The 16,847-nt window shown below is 33.5% G+C and overlaps 1 non-coding gene across 1 annotated transcript; it reads right to left on the reverse strand.

Moving 5' to 3' along the window:
• Positions 1–15,280: 15,280 nt before the first annotated feature.
• On the reverse strand, positions 15,281–15,422 carry LOC149158864 (U4 spliceosomal RNA). Its single transcript, XR_016262090.1, has one exon. It is a non-coding gene; the product is annotated as a U4 spliceosomal RNA (small nuclear RNA).
• Positions 15,423–16,847: the final 1,425 nt, after the last annotated feature.

Raw genomic sequence — 16,847 nt, forward strand, 5'->3', positions numbered from 1 at the left:
TTTATAATTCAATGAAAGATTCTCCATCACTGTACAAGATAATATAATCTGGTGAGAGATTTTCCAAAAAAATTATATATACATATTATATTATTGATAAAATCGCCTCCAACGTTTCCTATTTATCATGGGGATTAGCCCATTTATTATACATATAAATTTAGGGTGGTTCTTAAGATTTTCCCTGGCCATACCATTAAGAAGAGCAACATTATATAGTGTCCAAATTATAGTTTCCATAAACCTAACCTTGATATTTGCAACTATAAGAGCACTTTTAAAATATCTATTAGTAATTTATACTAATCCAAACCTTTGTACCTCTATCCTCAAGTTCTTTACTATTCATGATGCTCTCCTAGAACTGAAGTAACACTTAAAATGCCCTAACATGCTTATATCAAGAGGTTGTGACCTATAAGTATTGTGTAGGAAAAATCAACAAGTCAATTCCCGTATTGTTTTCCTTCTCCACAATTTGTTAAGGTATGCGTCTACCATGGCCATAAAGAATCAACAAGTATCTCTTTTTAGGTGATATATCACTAGGTATAACTACAACAAAATGATAGATCCAATTCATGAATAGTTTATGATATAGTTTTTTTAATGGAGCCTTTCCTTTGAACAAATAAAAGCTAGGGATTGATACTCTACCTACATTTTACATAGCGAAAAACAGTTATCCACTCCCTACTCTTAGGAATTTTTATGGCACATTCCTACTCCATATCGTAGAAATTACCCATATGCCATAATTACTTCCATTGTAAACTAATTTTGTGACAATTCCATGCGTGTTCAAGAGTATAGGAATGTTTCTCATACACATTAGATAAACTGTTATAAAACTCAGTCATAATCACAAGGCATAAATTCAAAGATCTGTGTCTATCTAGGTTCTTTGTTGTTTGTAACATGAGATTAGGATGTCTTTTCTTGAACCTCACTTGCCAAAATTTCCCAAGAAATATATATCTAGATAGATTCAGCTTATACTGATAAATTTTAGAAACATTGGCCTTTAGTTATATTTTATTTCAGCCCATGCCCTATTTCATCCATATTCTTATGCCAATAAACCCTTTCTATCTCATATTGTTTAATGAGCATTGTAAGAGGAAATTTCCTCTTTGTATGAGTGGGACCATTTATCCAATAAAGTAGTGATATTGGTGCAATTCCATATTTTTTATAACTACTTTTATCAAATATACATTCAATTCAACAACATTAATTGCCTCCATCATATCCTCTATTGTCCAACCTTTAATAGTTCCAGTCTTCTTGGTTGAACTTACACCTTGCATTGTAGTTGAGTATGGAGTAGCTCCTTCAACTTCTCACTCATTATTCTCTTCAATATTTGTATTTAGATTCTCATAAGTAGTAACCCACTTTATCTTGTCCTTTGATCTAGTGTATTATAGCAAGGAACCCTTGCCCACTTTCCTTCTTTTTCTCTTTGCAGGAGTAACTATATTCCCTCTTTCCATGACTATAGAAACAAACTGAAGAAGAAAATAAACATACAAACAATACAAATAGTGGAAACCCAACCATAGAGACACATAATATAAAGAAGCAAAGAATAAATATAGTGCCAAACAAACATATAATAGATAAAGTGTTGGTACTTGAACTAAAACATACAAATGATAGATACAATGTTAATACCTGAACCAAAGAAACTTTGTAAGGGATTCTTGATAATGATTTACTAAACGATTTAGAATTGTGAAAAGAAAATATGGTGCATCAAGATGTAGATGCTAATTTATAGCATTATACTTTGAGTTTGATTTGTGAATAATGATTGATATGGACTACATACTCAAATTTTGAATGTGTGTTTAGGATTGATTCGATTTATGATCCAATTGTTGGGAAATTTCTCTCACCCATCTTGATGAATTTAAAGGATTGGTTGTCAGTTATTACATTATATATTGCATCCTTAGGGCTAAGTTGTCTATTGCCTTTTTAGGTGAGGCTAATCATAAATGGATGAATTAATGTATAAAATGAAGATGATGACCGAGCTACTCTTGGACTTGATATTTGGAAAATTGTTATCCATATTTCATTCACTTTATTTGATGTGATGTATCTCATGTATTTGTAGATTGAACATTCTAGGATAGCCTAATTTTTTATTGTATCTTTATGTTATAATACCATAGGATGTAGCAGGGACATCATTTTTTGTATGGAATATTTGTAAGGCCTGTATTTTGGCACTAGAAAATTCATTTTTTGGAAAATAGTGGGTGTTGGGTCTAGTCAATTTATGGGCAGTTTTTTAACTTGTTTATTCATTTTGTAATTTATAATTAACATTTTACTATTGGAAATAGTAATGTCTATTGGTATTTTTATGTGACCTCTTCTATGATCACTCTTGATCCCTGCGTCACTATTGGTGTCTCTCCCTTAATGGGTCTCCTAACAAATAATATTTTCTTGAATCCTTTTCTTGTTCGTGAAAGGAAAATCTATGCTTAGTGAATGGAGCATGAACATGTGACACTAGGTACCAAGCAAAGGAAAATGGAAAGCATTGAATGACAAGCAAAGAGGTTAATGAGGTAGTTAGCAAAAGAAACTTGCTTAGAGGACATGCCTCATAGAAATAAGAAGCTTCTTGCTTGATGAATGGAGTAGTAGAATGAATTACAAAACATCGATTGTCAAAGGTTGGGCTAAGTAAGAAGCCTTGAAATAATAATTTTGTTTCTTAGAGGATGTGCTTGATGATGAATTTAAGGGGCATGCTTAAGGCACTGAGATGAAGAATAAGACAACAATAATGTGTATATATTAATCACATGAAGAATAAGAGGAGTCTACATACTTAGTATGGATGTGACAAGTTTTTACTATAGAAAAACAAGCAATGTTGTGACCACTCTAGGCCATGATCAAAGAAATATGTAACCATTGGGTGAGTGAGCATGGAATTTGAATGCCCACATATTGATGTAGTGCAAGGGAATTCACTAAGCATTGAAGCATGTGATGAGTAGAACAAATGAGAATTGAGATGATTACCAATTAGTATGAGAGAATTATAGTGTGAAGTTCAAGGATGGATATGTTGAGTGGGATTGATTTTCACTTCCATCAAAGCTAGGTGAGTTGAGGGATGACCCTTAGGTTGTGTAACCATCCAATATGACCACAAACATGTATCTAGAAGGATGTATAAATGCCATAAGATCATATTATTGGATTTCATTTACTATTCAACACAAATGGGCGAAATTAGAAGATTTGCATTGTTAGTTTACAAGACTCCTTTCAATAACCACGATGACTATATTTATAATCCTAAAAAACATTGGAGTGAACCATGAGTAAGTGGGCAGCACAAATGATCAAACCAAACTAGATTAAACTAACACTAATCATATTTGATGACATCAAGATGATCAAATTGTAGAACGTAGTTGGGCATTGGTGCCCAAATCTTATTATAGCATTTATTGATCAAGTCGATGGGAACTGCTAATCATTTTTTACTATGCTAAATGTATGGTGATTCCATTGGCTAATTAAGGAGGAAATAGAGATATCTGAAGGCTTGGACATCATAGGAATGATATTTGGAGGAACTAAAGATGTCTAAAGGTTTGGACAATAAAGAAATAATACTTGCATAATGTTTTTGTTGACAGAATTGGTGAAGTGAAGTGCATAAAATTGCCTCAAAAGCCAAGGTTTATATTCTCAAACCATTATGTGGATGAATATTTTATTGTTAAGATTGTTCCAAGCAATTATAAAAGCATCTTAAAGGATTGAAGTTGAGACTCAACACCATAAAAATAAATCTTCCTACATGTCACAACAAAACTTGGGTGTGCTCATTTATACATAAGATAAAATAAATGGAATCTAGAACTACCATGTAGCAACATTAGATCATTTCTTGCTCCAAGGTTATTGATCCATCTTAGTGTGACATGATGTTACAATATACTTGGTTATGCTTATTTATTTATTTATTTTTAAGTAAAAAATGATAAATTCAATCATAATTCATATGTTAATTGATAATGAGAATGAATATCATGTTTGTTGTCATTTGGAAATATGAATTAATCATCATTGTTATTTAAGAAAAACCATCAAACCCAAAATGTCTAATTTGTGGTTTATAAGGAGTAGATTTCAACTCTTACCAGATGCATTTTCATCTTGAAGTGATAACCCATTTTCATATATCAAAAGAAGATGAACCCTTAACCAAACAAAAAATAGTTTTATCTTTAGTCATAATTACAATAATTATGAGAGATGATAAATCATTATATTTTTTATAAGAAATACATCTTTGAAATTCATTATTAGAAATTTGGCTATAAGGAAATGAAGGGTTTTACTCTAAAGTCAAATTACACTTTCATCTAGCCTAATTAACATATACAAAAAATTCAATATCCATTATAATCATGGTTAAAGTTACTCGTAGTAAAAACCTATACTTCCTAATAACATTAAATCTTAATCCATACAAACTAATACTAATTTTAACAATATTGAATCTTAATCCATAAAAACACAAGGGAAGCTGCATCACAGCTAGTCATTGTTGGAATTTAATTCCAACTGCAACAATGAACAGCTGGACAAAAATCTAATTTCCGTAGATATTCCAGGCTGTTCGATGCATCAAAGTCACGCCTGATATTTTGCACAGTAATGTGCATTAAATTCTCAGAAATGAATTCCCCTGCAACCGGCGACTTGATTTCTTGAGAAAGGCATCACCGCCTTGCTGCATTCAATTCACAGATAAGCGTTAGAAGATATTTTGATTATTTTATTGTTTAAATCAGATATGTTTTAAACATATAAATGTAATGAGCGGCAGTAGTGATTTACCTCTCTGCAAAAAGTAGCGCAACAACGCTCGAATGTAATTTCTGTTGAATGTGAAAAGAATGTGCAGCAGCACGAGCTCATATGAATGAAGCTTTTTGCACAGCAGTGCAGGGACTGAAATGTAAGGTTAGCAGCAGATTGATAGAGAGCAGAGGAGAGCACGCAACAGCGTGAAGATAATACTTGCCAGATAGTGAAATGCACAGCAGTGCACAACAGGAGTAGATGCAACAGCGCAACAGAGAGCAGAAAGGAAAAAATGCACAACAGTGCAGATATTTGAATGAAATTTGTTTAACAGATGTTTATTTGTGTGGAACAGAAGCGTTCCTTGGTGAATCTGTTTTGTAATAGAAGTTGTGAAATTCCCTCAGTATGAGGAAGACAAATCTGTAACAATTAGTTTATTTTTAATAAACGCAAGTTAATTTTTCCTGTTGCTGTTACACCGTAACTCAAAAAATACTTGATGTCAAAAATTTATGTTGTTGAAACACCACGAACAGCGTTGCTGCAACACAAGTTACAGCAACTGAAAAAAAAACTTTGTTGCTGAAACACCGTTTCCAGCAAGCGATTTTCTGTTTTTTCTGTGCAAAAAACAGAATGCAAAAACAGAGCAATTTTTGTCTGTCTGTTATGGAATTTATCAGAAAATTCCAACATGGTATCAGAGCTAGTCCAAGCTCTTTGAAGTATCAAAGAAGCTGAAGGAAGGATTTCTTGCAGCAGCAACTTCTCCAGCAGCGTGAAGACTCAGCCAAGAAAGAATCTAAGGTATTTTTCAAGATTTTTTTTTCTGTGTTACTGTTGAAGACAGACAGTGATTTTCAAATACAGTCAAGTATTTGAAACGTAATTTAAAAGTGCAAGGAATGACCAGCGTTAGCACTAGCATGGGTATTTTTAATACTCAGCTCCCACTACTTAATGGGAAAAACTATGACTATTGGACACTAGTTATGAGAGCCTTTCTTTTCTCAGAAGATTTATGGGAATTTGTTGAAGATGGTTTTGAAGAACCAGCAAATGAAGATGAGTTTAATAGCTTAACTCAGGCAGAGAAAGAGCTGTTGAAGAACTATAAGAAGAAGGATTATTTGGCCCTCTACTTCTTGTATCGAGCAGTGAATGAAAGTGTGTTTCCAAGGATAGCAGTAGCTAAGGCATCCAGAGAAGCATGGGAAACTCTCAAGATAGCCTATCAAGGCATGGAGAAAGTGAAGAGAGCAAAACCTCAATTCATTGAGGAGAAAGCTTGTGATGAAAGCTCAGAGAAAACAGTGAATGATAAAATCTGTTTGTCTCGTGATGAAGGTGATGAGGAGATGGCTGCAGTACATCCCCAAATAGCAGCGCCAACACAAGGGAAGCAAGTCGCACCCTTGAGGAGAAATGAATGTGCTTCTCGAAGCACACCACAAGAAGCAACAAATGAAGGTACAAATTCTTTGTTTGCTTTATCTAGTCATGTCGATGACCCTGTTTATTTAGAAGATGGAGTTCAAGATAGGAAATGGACAGAACCCATGAATGGGAGAAAGGAATTAAAGTTCCTTGAAGATCTGTTTAAAGAGTATGGAGTTTGATATGTAACTCTTGCCAAGATGGCTGAGATGGGCTTCACTGCCAAAACCCTTGTCAATATGACAGAGGAAGAGATTGAAGATTTGATGAAGAACCTGGAAGAACTCTATCATATGAATCTTCCTATAAGGGAGATATATGGAATTAAATCTGTCATAAGAGCAGAGAAGGAGTAGGTTGCTGATATTCTGACCAAACCATTGGATCAGAAAAATTTTGAATTTTTGATGAAGTGTCTGGGTATGACTGATAACCCAGCAGTTGAAATTAAGGCGGAGTGTTGGAATTTAATTCCAACTGCAACAATGAACAGCTGGACAGAAATCTAATTTCCGTAGATATTCCAGGCTGTTCGATGCATCAAAGTCACGCCTGATATTTTGCACAGTAATGTGCATTAAATTCTCAGAAATGAATTCCCCTGCAACCGGCGACTTGATTTCTTGAGAAAGGCATCACCGCCTTGTTGCATTCAATTCACAGATAAGCGTTAGACGATATTTTGATTATTTTATTGTTTAAATCAGATATGTTTTAAACATATAAATGTAATGAGCGGCAGTAGTGATTTACCTCTCTGCAAAAAGTAGCGCAACAGCGCTCGAATGTAATTTCTGTTGAATGTGAAAAGAATGTGCAGCAGCACGAGCTCATATGAATGAAGCTTTTTGCACAGCAGTGCAGGGACTGAAATGTAAGGTTAGCAGCAGATTGATAGAGAGCAGAGGAGAGCACGCAGCAGCGTGAAGATAATACTTGCCAGATAGTGAAACGCACAGCAGTGCACAACAGGAGTAGATGCAACAGCGCAGCAGAGAGCAGAAAGGGAAAAATGCACAGTAGTGCAGATATTTGAATGAAATTTGTTTAACAGATGTTTATTTGTGTGGAACAGAAGCGTTCCTTGGTGAATCTGTTTTGTAATAGAAGTTGTGAAATTCCCTCAGTATGAGGAAGACAAATCTGTAACAATTAGTTTATTTTTAATAAACGCAAGTTAATTTTTCCTGTTGTTGTTACACCGTAACTCAAAAAATACTTGATGTCAAAAATTTACGTTGCTGCAACACCACGAATAGCGTTGCTGCAACACAAGTTACAGCAACTGAAAAAAAATCTGTGTTGCTGAAACACTGTTTCCAGCAAGCGATTTTCTGTTTTTTCTGTGCAAAAAACAGAGTGCAAAAACAGAGCAATTTTTGTCTGTCTGTTATGGAATTTATCAGAAAATTCCAACATGGTATCAGAGCTAGTTTAGGCTCTTTGAAGTATCAAAGAAGCTGAAGGAAGGATTTCTTGCAGCAGCAACTTCTCCAGCAGCGTGAAGACTCAGCCAAGAAAGAATCTAAGGTATTTTTCAAGATTTTTTTTTCTGTGTTACTGTTGAAGACAGACAGTGATTTTCAAATACAGTCAAGTATTTGAAACATAATTTAAAAGTGCAAGGAATGACCAGCGTTAGCACTAGCATGGGTATTTTTAATACTCAGCTCCCACTACTTAATGGGAAAAACTATGACTATTGGACAATAGTTATGAGAGCCTTTCTTTTCTCAGAAGATTTATGGGAATTTGTTGAAGATGGTTTTGAAGAACCAACAAATGAAGATGAGTTTAATAGCTTAACTCAGGCAGAGAAAGAGCTGTTGAAGAACTATAAGAAGAAGGATTCTTTGGCCCTCTACTTCTTGTATCGAGCAGTGAATGAAAGTGTGTTTCCAAGGATAGCAGCAGCTAAGACATCCAGAGAAGCATGGGAAACTCTCAAGATAGCCTATCAAGGCATGGAGAAAGTGAAGACAGCAAAACCTCAATTCATTGAGGAGAAAGCTTGTGATGAAAGCTTAGAGAAAACAGTGAATGATAAAATCTGTTTGTCTCGTGATGAAGGTGATGAGGAGATGGCTGAAGTACATCCCCAAATAGCGGCGCCAACACAAGGGCAGCAAGTCGCACCCTTGAGGAGAAATGAATGTGCTTCTCCAAGCACACCACAAGAAGCAACAAATGAAGGTACAAATTCTTTGTTTGCTTTATCTAGTCATGTTGATGACCCTGTTTATTTAGAAGATGGAGTTCAAGATAGGAAATGGACAGAACCCATGAATGGGAGAAAGGAATTAAAGTTTCTTGAAGATCTGTTTAAAGAGTATGGAGTTCGATATGTAACTCTTGCCAAGATGGCTGAGATGGGCTTCACTGCCAAAACCCTTGTCAATATGACAGAGGAAGAGATTGAAGATTTGATGAAGACCCTGGAAGAACTCTATCATATGAATCTTCCTATAAGGGAGATATATGGAATTAAATCTGTCATAAGAGCAGAGAAGGAGCAGGTTGCTGATATTCTGACCAAACCATTGGATTAGAAAAATTTTGAATTTTTGATGAAGTGTCTGGGTATGACTGATAACCCAACAGTTGAAATTAAGGGGGAGTGTTGGAATTTAATTCCAACTGCAACAATGAACAGCTAGACAGAAATCTAATTTCTGTAGATATTCCAGGCTGTTCGATGCATCAAAGTCACGCCTTATATTTTGCACAGTAATGTGCATTAAATTCTCAGAAATGAATTCCCCTACAACCGGCGACTTGATTTCTTGAGAAAGGCATCACTGCCTTGCTGCATTCGATTCACAGATAAGCGTTAGAAGATATTTTGATTTTTTTATTGTTTAAATCAGATATGTTTTAAACATATAAATGTAATGAGCGGCAGTAGTGATTTACCTCTCTGCAAAAAGTAGTGCAGCAGTGCTCGAATGTAATTTCTGTTGAATGTGAAAAGAATGTGTAGCAGCACGAGCTCATATGAATGAAGCTTTTTGCACAGCAGTGTAGGGACTGAAATGTAAAGGTTAGCAGCAGATTGATAGAGAGTAGAGGAGAGCACGCAGTAGTGTGAAGATAATACTTGCCAGATAGTGAAACGCACAACAGTGCACAGCAGGAGTAGATGCAACAGCGCAGCAGAGAGCAGAAAGGAAAAAATGCACAGCAGTGCAGATATTTGAATGAAATTTGTTTAACAGATTTTTATTTGTGTGGAACAGAAGCGTTCCTTGGTGAATCTGTTTTGTAATAGAAGTTGTGAAATTCCCTCAGTATGAGGAAGACAAATCTATAGCAATTAGTTTATTTTTAATAAACGCAAGTTAATTTTTCCTGTTGCTGTTACACCGTAACTCAAAAAATACTTGATGTCAAAAGTTTACGTTGCTGCAACACCACGAACAGCGTTGCTGCAACACAAGTTATAGCAACTGAAAAAAAAAACTGTGTTGCTGAAACACCGTTTCCAGCAAGCGATTTTCTGTTTTTTCTGTGCAAAAAACAGAGTGCAAAAACAGAGCAATTTTTGTCTGTCTGTTATGGAATTTATCAGAAAATTCCAACAGTCATTGCCTTCAGCGGGGTGGGGAACAGTTGTGCGGAGCGGGGAATAGTAGTGTGGAGCACGGAAAAGTAGCGCACTCAAATGGCTCCTCAGGCTCTCTCGAGCATTTCAGCTCCTCAGTAGCACACTCACACAGCTCCTTAGGCTTGAGAGTCTGTTGCTCCACGGCCAGCTATTCCATCTATATACAGGGGTATAGGGTATTGGATATTCATTGTAGAAGGGTTTAGTACAGGAATAAAAACACGACGGAGGATGTTTGTTTCATAGTATCATATAGTAGTGTAAGAAATTGACCCTATCGGGATGAGTGTTGCGCGAAATCTGTTACTCCCGAGCATTTCTTAAATGTGAGAATAGAACAATTAAAGTTCAAAGTAACCTACAAAGCAAGCAACCACCGATTAAAGTTCAAAGTCAATAGAATAAATAAGAAGAGTTATAGCACTATTCAGTAAAGAAGAGTTATAGCACTATTCGGTAAAGGTACAGTTCTTCCGATCCTAGCTTGCGATTGGGTTCGAGCTAATTCATCAATTGTATTTGGTTGGGTTTGAAGCCTGGCCTTGCATAAAAGCAAGAAGAGGTGGGAAGAATCCATGGAGCACAACTACACCTGTTCCCCTCCGGTTGGTTCCATACCTTGGCGCATCAACGTAAGTCTTTCTTGGGTCCTTCCTCGTCAACTGCTAATGCTTTCTTCCCTGATACAAACCGAACTGACTACAATGTTTGGGTGACAAGATGACTAGTTAAACCCTTCTAAAAATATAAGAAATGTGTACAGTGTAAAGATATTGACTCCAAAGAAAGCGGACAAGGTCTGCTTCTATTGAATCATGATCTCTTAAGCTACCCAATTTTGATAATTCCAGAATTGAAACCATTAATATCAATGTCCTCGAGTAGTGGATATCTTTTGGCGTTTGAAGTGGCAATATATCTCTTAGTGGCATGCCAAGGACTAGACCTTCTATTGCTACTTTATTGGCTATAGGCCATGAGCGACAACGAAGGGACCTATCGAGTATTACTCCGAGTGTTAGTGAAGATAGCTGGCTGGATAATTTGATTGGAAAGCAGAGCCTAGCCAAGCTAGTCGTATTGGAAGGCAGAAATTGATTCCAATATTCCCAACCTATTCCCATCCCTGGAAACTTTACCTGGTTATCAGTTGGAAAACAACTGATCAAAATTACCCAGAAAATATGTGTAAAATCTATAAATTAGACCGTGCTTTTCCCAGATATACTTCAATTTCTATATAAGCTTTGATCAAAATTAACCAGAAAATATGTGTAAAGTTTATAAATTAGGCTGAGCCTTTCCCATATATATTTCAATCTCTCGAACCTTGTTTTTTTGGTATGGATGGGTGAGTTTTGAGTGCAATTAGAAAGAGATTTATCTATGGTGGTCGAGGAATTGTTCGGATGGTCAAAAGTGGCCGTTGTTTTTTTAAATTTTGTAGAGGTAGTGTTTGAATCATATTTTTAATGGTGGAAATGAATTTAACACCATAAAAACATCAAAAACACCTAAAATTATGAATCTTAACAACTTTTACTTGATTTGAAAAATATCTGCCAATTTTTTTCAAAATATAACCGAAATTTCCATAACTTTCATGGAAAAAAACATATTTTTAAACTACGGCATTAGAAAGGCGTCAATGATCGGCTTGAAATGGGGAGTTTAATATATTTAAAACTTAAATTTCTTCCTTCATCATCAGGAGATTAGGAGGGCAGGGACTTAATGTATTTAAAACTCAAGTATTCGTTTCCCGAGAATCATTCAACACTGGAAGCCAGCGAAGGCAATCTCCCTAAGCCGTGGAGAGACGACGTGATAATTCTGATTGAGCCAAGCTCCGAGAGGCTCGGGCTAAGCATTTCATTTTGGTTTTCATGTAATTTCCATTGTTTTATTCTACGATAGTGCCAGAAAGCGAAACTAGGGAACCCTGTGTGGGCAAGGTTTGGTTTGTCAACATTTCCAGGAAGCAGAACACAGGGAGTGGGCACTATTATATTTCCAACACAATAACCATAAAAATGATGAATGAATACTCTAAATAGAAGTAAAAAGCCAAAAATATGAAGAAAAAAAACTCAAAATCAATTCACTCAAACCATGTGTGGGCCAGGAGTGTCACTACATTATACAGTGTATAGTTGTTTAGGACACAATAATTTGAGGACAAAAACTTGAGAACCTGCTACACCCTAAATAAGAGTAAAACAGGATGCCTTTAGCCATGTCCCTTTATGAGAGACGTAGGTTGCGCACTCGGAACATGAACAAAACACTCATTTTATTTATTCTATTTATTATTTTGTTGTTTTATATTTTTAATTTTTAATTTTTTTACGTAGATAGGCGTCTTTCTTATTGGAGTTGGGTATTTTAATGATTTTACTAATAAAAATTTTTATCGGACAGTTTGAATTTAAAAATGCTAGTATATTCTCGTCATTACCACGATATCAATGGATTGAACTCACACCACTAACTTCCCGCATGATTAACAATTGTTTAAATTAATTTTTTACAAAGCTCCATTAAAAATTTACCATGCCATTTGTTAATTGACACCTATGAGGGTTAACCATAGTGGGAAGACTACAAAATGTAACACACCTTACATCTACACTTAGCATAGTAGTGGAAAGGTGTATTTCCAAATAATATGATCATCCATTTCAAACCATTGGTAACGTGTGTCCAATTCTAAATAACAGGGGTCAAACCATTGGTAACGTGTGTCCAATTCTAAATAACAGGGGTCAAACCATTGGTAACGTGTGTCCAATTCTAAATAACAGGTGTCAATAAGTTAAAAACTAACTTAGGAAGATAAATGGTTTTTTCTCTTAACAACATGTTTTAACACTTCTTTAAATTTCCTTGTCAAATAACCTATTATACATTTAGTTAGAAAGGTGAAATTTTCCTTGATCTCTCTCTTATTAAGCTAGAAAACATATGTTATCATTTAATCTTTAATTTTTTCCCTAGCAATAAACTTTGTGAATGTAACTATATTCACATTCTTTTAGGATGAAAATTTACAATGGCAATTAATTTGTGTTTTTTTTAAGAAGGATTATTTTGAGTATGCATAAGTTTTTTGGCATTCACTCATTTTATGAATCTCCTCATTTCAATTGACATTTAATAATTTCTTTTCTGTTGACTTATATTTTTCATTGTACCAACTATTACAAGCTATCTTATTGTATATTTTTGTACCTATCTTGAAAGCATTCTTTCTTTATCCATATCAAAAGATTTCATAAAATTGCATATATTTACACATAGGTAAATTTCACTATTTTCCCATAATTTACTTTATATAATATTTAGTAAGGAAAAATTTAACATTTAAAGAAATTTGAAAAGCTTATCCCTAATTATTAAATTCACCATTTAATTAAATATTCTATTCTATTATTTTCCAATAAATATAATCACTTTATACTATATACAAATAGTCGAGAATCCCTTATTATTAAATTCACTATTTAATTAAATTTCCTTCTTGTGAAAATAATATGTAGATCTGGAATAAAATAATGAAGAAATGTGTTGAATATGCATATGTAGATATTGATATATAATGAGATGTCAATATATAATAATTTAATGATTATGAAGTTTTTAAGTTGTTAGAAAATTTAATTTAAAGGAAGGACAAATTAATTTTTGAGTTTATGGATGAACTAATATATTAATAAATAATGATAAGGGATTTTTATTTAGGGTAAGATTAAAAGAAAACAAAGGTTAAAGTTAATAGTGTGTATATTTTTAATTATTTAAAAATTTTCAGTGATAAGAGGGATAGTGTGTATATTATTAATTATTTAAAAATTTTGAGTGATAAGAGGGATAGTGATAATGATAGTGATAGTGATAGTGATGAAAGATTTTTCTACCATTTTAAAATTTAGATATGAAAGTATAGTATATGTTTTTTTTGGATTTAATTATTTCCGAATAAGATGATCATCCATTTCAAACCATTGGTGACCTGTCGTTTCATTAAATTGTACATCAATTTCACCTTTTCGTGTTGTTAATAATAACTCCAAAAAACAGGGTTCTCTATAACTCCAAAAAACAGGTGTCCATCAATTTCACCATTTCAGCAATCGTTCCAGTAATCCACAATGGAAATAATAACTTCAAAAAATAGGGGTCCGTCAATTTCACCATTCATGCTCTTAATAATAACTCCTTCACTCCATCCTTGATTGTAACGTGGAGGAATAATATAATAACTCTTCCATTCCATCTCCAATTGTAACCTTGAGGAATCACCAGTCCATCTTGAGCGTTTATTAAATATTTATTGTATTTATTATTCATTACCATCCATCTATTATAATCATAGGCTCCGTGGATGCATGCATTTATTTCTTAGCGCTTGGGTTGTTGGAATGGTTGAAGGATTACTGGAACGATTGCTAGAAGGATTACTCGAAAGATTTGAAGGGGCTTCTCTGGGCTTCTATTTGTTAAGAAATGTGCAAAATCTTTCATAGCCTTCCTTTTTTCTACCTAGTGTTTTTTCAAGGTTTCCTTCAAAATGCATTGGTGGAACCCTTTTGGTTGAAAATGGTAAGGTTTCCTTCAAGGTGCATTGGTGGAACCCTTTTGGTTGAAAATGGTAATAGTAGCCGCAAGAATTAAAATTCCTTTATCATGGGCTGTATGAGTAAATGGTACAAATAGATGGTGATAGGGAGATGTGGGGAAAAACCATAATTTTTTTAGAATAATTTTATTGAGAAAAAATTAATAAATAATCTCAAACCCTAATGAATAATCATATTCAAATTATTCAAATTGTCAAGTACTTAGAATTGTTTTTCTAGTTGAACCTCAAATAAAAAAATTACTTAAAGTCAAACGATTTTTGAATTCCAATCCCATGAAGAGTGCCACTGCATCTGTACATAGAGTTGATATTGACATGCATACCTTACCACAATTAAAAAATTTTATGTAGAAAGAATGAAGAGATAAGATGCACTGGAATTATAAACTAAACGGTTTTGAAAACAAACCAACCAAATGGTAATAATCCAGCGATGCAAATTCTCTTATAGTATTGGTATTCTGGTAACAAGAATAATTCATCCACATCCATTAAGAAATATCTTCCCAAACTTCATAACGCAACATATGCCATATAGGACAAAATAAGAAATATTCTTCACCCAGTCTTGAATAAACCTTCAACATCCACGAAGAAATATCTTCCAGAATTTAACATAGGCCCACAAATTCCATATAGGACAATATTATAACTTAACCAACAATCCCACCCATGCAAATTTCGTCTCCCGTATTTATAGTTTGCTACCAGTTTGGAAATTTGAATTATTTGGAGCCCGAGCCAAAGCCTAGCCCTCCAAAAATTCTCGAAGGCCAAGGCGTAGCCCAAGCCAACGAGGGGGGCTGGAAATAGTTTTCAACCAGCAATTGACGCTCCTCGGTTTTACCTCACTAGCTGCGTCATTGCCCCAAGCCCAAAGATGGCTACGTATCATTTGTTCCTCTACTTTATACTCTTCTTTGTATTTATTTTTCTGAATTGTGAGATGTGTGAATGTTCAATTATTTGGATGATTATAATGTTTAAAGAGCAGATCGATATGTTTTTTTAATGATATGTGAATAATTAATTAATAATATATATGAAAACTTTATTGGTTTATATTTATGTGTAAGTAGATAGTAATTATGTAGTATTTTAAAAATTAAGTTTATGAGTTTAGTGTTAAAAACAAGATTTTGTTGAGTTAATTATATATGGATATTGAAATATGAAAAAAATAAGGATGACTATATGTATTGAAACTTTTTAGTGGTTAACCGGTACAATTTAAAGAGGTAAAACTTATTGGGTAAATTAGAATAATTAGGATAAAGTGCACAAAATTAAAGAAGATGTTAAAAACAAGATTTTGTTGAGTTAATTATATATGGATATTGAAATATGAAAAAAATAAGGATGACTATATGTATTGAAACTTTTTAGTGGTTAACCGGTACAATTTAAAGAGGTAAAACTTATTGGGTGAATTGGAATAATTAGGATAAAGTGCACAAACTTTAAAGAAGATGTTAGCTTTAGAGAAGATATTTATCACTTTCAGTCCACTATCACTAATAATCATTTGAATTGAGAGATATTAAAACAAACTAATTTCTGTGAATTGGAATAATTAGGATAAAGTGCACAAACTTTAAAGAAGATGTTAGCTTTAGAGAAGATATTTATCACTTTCAGTCCACTATCACTAATAATCATTTGAATTGAGAGATATTAAAACAAACTAATTTCTCAACAATCTTTTAATAAATTCATGTTACTTGTAAATATTCAAAGACAAAACTCTGATACCTTAGGTCTGAATTGACATTAAATACCTCTCCAACTAAAATTCATTTAATACCCATGTGATTGTTAGACCATTTTCCTCTATTTAAATTTAATATAGTACTCTCAAATATTTTGCCGAAGATAGAGTCCAATATTCTATTATATTATTTTCCAATAAATATAATCACTTTATACTATATATAAATAGTCCAGAATACCTTATTACTAAATTCACCATTTAATTAAATATTCTCTTATATTATTTTCCAATAAATATAATAGCTTTATACTATATACAAATAGTTGAGAAAGCTTTAGATAAACAATAATTAGATACACTCTTAAAACACTCCAAATATTAATTTATAATTATAATTATTATGATTACTATATGACTAAAAAATATATTATTAAATAAGAAACACTATCTTAATAAATATGAAGAAATTCAAATAATTAAAAAATATATAAAATTATGTTGAAAAATCTCACAAACTTAAAAGAGACTACATTTTTTATTATTCAAATTTCCCAATATTTATTAATTTAACCTCCATATACCCCATAATCATAATC

The sequence above is a fragment of the Pinus tabuliformis genome, chromosome 5_2 (assembly GCF_031772625.1).
Source record: "Pinus tabuliformis cultivar Carrire ecotype Pingquan chromosome 5_2, CPIR1, whole genome shotgun sequence".
Taxonomy (NCBI): Eukaryota; Viridiplantae; Streptophyta; class Pinopsida; order Pinales; family Pinaceae; genus Pinus; species Pinus tabuliformis.